Source organism: Podarcis cretensis (assembly GCF_951804945.1).
Source record: "Podarcis cretensis genome assembly, chromosome: 14".
NCBI classification, from domain to species: Eukaryota; Metazoa; Chordata; class Lepidosauria; order Squamata; family Lacertidae; genus Podarcis; species Podarcis cretensis.
In genome coordinates, this window is record NC_137183.1 from 42,259,393 (window position 1) to 42,263,243 (window position 3,851).

Here is a 3,851-nt window from a genome sequence, read left to right on the forward strand (position 1 = left end):
AAGTGGGTCTTTAGTTAGAGGCCTTCTCAGTGATGGCACCAAGAATATGAAACTACCTCTTCACAAAGATACATGTGGCACCAGCTCTTTACAGGTCTCAATGGTTGCTGAAGACAGCTCTTTAAGCTGGCCTTCAAAAACTGAAGAGATTATTTCAGTGTCCTCCCTGAGGACCCATGTTCTATGGGTTATTGATTTTGGAGTTGTATTTTGGGGGGGAGGGGATTATGGTTAACAGTAACCAGTTTCTACTGTTTTGCTTGTGTTTTTATATGCAGTAATCTGCCTGGAACCTTCTTTTGAATGCACTATGAAAATTCTAAGGTGTCAAAAAACAATAAAATAAATTTAATAAATACCCAGAGTGGGCACACATACACAGGTGCGTAAACCATTTTCTGAAATGGTGCAGGAGAGCAATCCCAAAGCCATTTTGACTCTCTTAAATGACCCCAAATATTTCTCTGCTCTAAAGGACGTATCTGGGGAAGAATAATTTTACAAATAGTTTTTTTTCACTTGTAAATCATGAAATAAATAAACTGCTTGGAATGGAACCTCTGCAAATCTGGTTTGGCAAGTATCTGTTAAGCAGGAGATGTAAAATGGAGATGTAATATGGACAATGCTTCTTTGAAACACATATTTTTAACAACGTACCACACTAAGTTTTGGGAGAAAGTGTTGCATTGTATAAATAACACGTTATGGAGGAATTTAAGATTTTCAAATGTGAATATTCTTTTGAACTATATACCTATTGTATGGAAAGTGAAAACGGAACAGTGAAAATGGATTCTACATGCCATAATGGTGGCTAAGAAATTGATATTGATGAACTGGAGGAATAGAGATATGATTCCCCTTAATCAATGGCTTGACAATATGACAGCATTAGCAACATATGAACAGACTGCATATAGACACAGACTTTCTTTGGATGGATATAATGATATATGAAATGACTTTACACAGAATATGTTAAGTTATTGATAAAGATATTTGTACTAGGCTAATAAGACTATACACATCTGTATACAACATACGGAAATGTAATGGAGTGTTTTTCTTTTATTTCTATTTTCATTCATGTTATTCCTTTTTCTTTTTCTTTTTCATCACTCTTTTTATAAACGAAATTCTTCTAATAAAATACTAATTTAAAAAAGCAGAGCAGACTGTCAATAGAGCATCTTCTGTGTATCAGTAGGTACAAATTTGTGAACGGGAATCAGGAACTAAGGTATTTACCTAGGGTTGCCATATTTCATTACCTAGGGTTGCCATAGTTCTTAATCCAAGGTACTTGTAATGGTTCTAGGGGTTGCTCGTGCGTAAGTCGTCACCACACCTGGCTGAGTTACCTGGGTGAACCCTATTCTGTCCGGACAGCCACTCACCCGTGGCTGTCTCAGTCGCTGGCAGAATCCGTCAGTGGGCGTTTCTTGAACTTCTTCCAGCCAAGAAGCTCTTTGACGCCTAGTCTCCGCCTACTCTCCCTGCGCGGAAGCCTTCTGCGCAGGGAGGGTGTGGGCAGCGGAGGACCCGTGCTCTCCCCGCTGGTCTCCGGCGAGGAGTCATGGAGCCACCTTGCCGATTCCCCAACCTGCCCCCCTTCTCCACTGGTGCTACGCTGATTTCCTTCCCCAATAGACGGGCTGCTTCTCTCCCTCCTGGGACGTTCTCCGTAATCCCTCTGGAGCCCTCCCTCTCCCTCTGGCTCCGATGGCAGTTCCCTGACAGTACTGTTTCTGGGTTAGTGGAGTCTGTAACCTGAAGCGCCTGTAACCTAAAGCGTCTATAACCCGAGGTACCACTGTAATCCGTTCCGGAGGTCTGTTTGTAAACCAAAACAGGTTGTAACCCAAGGCCCCCCCAAAATTTTTGTTTGTAATCCCCCCCCCAAAAAAGGGGGTTATAATCCAAAAAAAGGTTGCAAACCGGGACACGCACTTCCGGGTTTGACGTGTTTGTAATCCAAAATGTATGCAAACCAAGATGTGCGCAAACCATGATACCACTGTACGATAATAGTTTGCAGCTGAGTGCTCAGTGTACTTCACAGCCAGTTAGTGCAGATGATACCCAATTAGAATTGTAGCCTTAGAAGGGACCCTGAAGATCATCTGATCCCACCCCCTGCAATGCAAGAATATGCAGCTGTTCCATACAGGGATTGAACCTGCAAGCTGGGCATTGTCAACACCACACTCTAACCAACTGAGCTATCCAAGCTGATGGACCAATGGTCTGATTCACTATGTTGTTGCTCTGAACACAGAACTCAGAGATTTCTTTAAAGCCCTTGAACACAGAGGGATAGGAGGATCTTTTGGGTCACTCTAGGAATGAAGGGGGTGGGGGAGAGAATGTTAAGAAATCTGTATGCAGATGTAAATGTTTACCCTGTTGCTTTCATTCCCTCCTCAAGCTGTTGCCTGAGAAGGGTCAAAGTACCATCATATTTTACGTATTATGTCAATTATTAGAGGACACTGGCATCCAATACTTGGCCACACACCTTTTTGCTGTGGAAGTGCCTGCCAAGGCAATTCAGGACCCTCAGTGCGTATGAAATTCTCCAAGCAATAGCTGCCACAACTGCTTTGAAGACAGAGGTGTCCTGAAAAGTGACAGAGCCCAGTGAAGAAGCCCTTTCTCCTAAAAACCTTTTGCTCCAGTTCCTGACCTACCAGAACTCTCAGGTTAGTGCTCTCCCCTAATGGGCCTAAACCCCCAACTACATTTGAACAGCAAAAATGGCACTGAAAAACTGCATTTTATCCAGCAGATGTTGGATGAGCATTTCTCTTTATTTCTCTTCATTTATGGCATGGGTGGTAAAGTCCTCCAGACATTCTTAGACTACAACACCCTATAACCCTAGCTAACTTGGGCAATGGTCGGGGATAATGGGAGTTGTTGTTCAGCAACATCGGGCTGAACAACAGTGTGAACTGGCAGTGAACTGGCAATGAACTGGCAGTGTGGTGTAGTGGTTCAAGTGCCAGACTAGGATTTGGGAGGCCAGGGTTAAATCCCTACTCAGCCATGAAGCTTATTACCAGACTTTTAGAAGACATCTGAAGGCAGCCCTGTTTAGGGAAGCTTTTAATGTTTGATGTATCACAGGATTTTAATATTCTTTTGGAAGCCGCCCAGAGTGGCTGGGGAAACCCAGCCAGATGGGCGGGGTATAAATAATAAATTGTTGTTGTTGTTGTTGTTGTTGTTGTTGTTGTTGTAATATGAGATGCACGGGTCGCAGGTGGCGCTGTGGTCTAAACCACTGTGCCTAGGGGTTGCCGATCGGAAGGTCGCGGTTCGAAACCCCGCGACGATGTGAGCTCCTGTTGCTCGGTCCCTGCTCCTGCCAACCTAGCAGTTCGAAAGGATGACAAAGTGCAAGTAGATAAATAGGTACCTCTCTGGCGGGAAGGTAAATGGTGTTTCCGTGCGCTGCTCTGGTTCGCCAGAAGCAGCTTAGTCATGCTGGCCACATGACCCGGAAGCTGTACACCAGCTCCCTTGGCCAATAAAGCGAGATGAGCGTCCCAACCCCAGAGTCATCCGCGACTGGACCTAATGGTCAGGGGTCCCTTTACCTTTACCCTTTAATATACAAATACACACACAAACCTCTGTGTATATATATGTGTGTGTGTGTGTGTGAATAGTTCTGTTATCAACTCACTTACACTGTCAATTCAATAATAAAGAGTGGAAGGAAACAACAACAACAATTGTGGGATGGACAAATTGTTTAATGGGAAGATGTCTAAACAAATCAGGGTGTGTGCTCATTGCCATATAACCACTCCAACACATCAGAACAAATGCTAATGGCTGGG

At 43.8% G+C, this 3,851-nt stretch overlaps 1 protein-coding gene across 1 annotated transcript in view; it reads left to right on the forward strand.

The window, feature by feature from the left end:
* Positions 1-3,851, forward strand: part of LOC307202711 (uncharacterized protein) — a 98,857-nt gene that overhangs the window by 32,133 nt on the left and 62,873 nt on the right. The gene's annotated exons all lie outside the window — the stretch shown is intronic.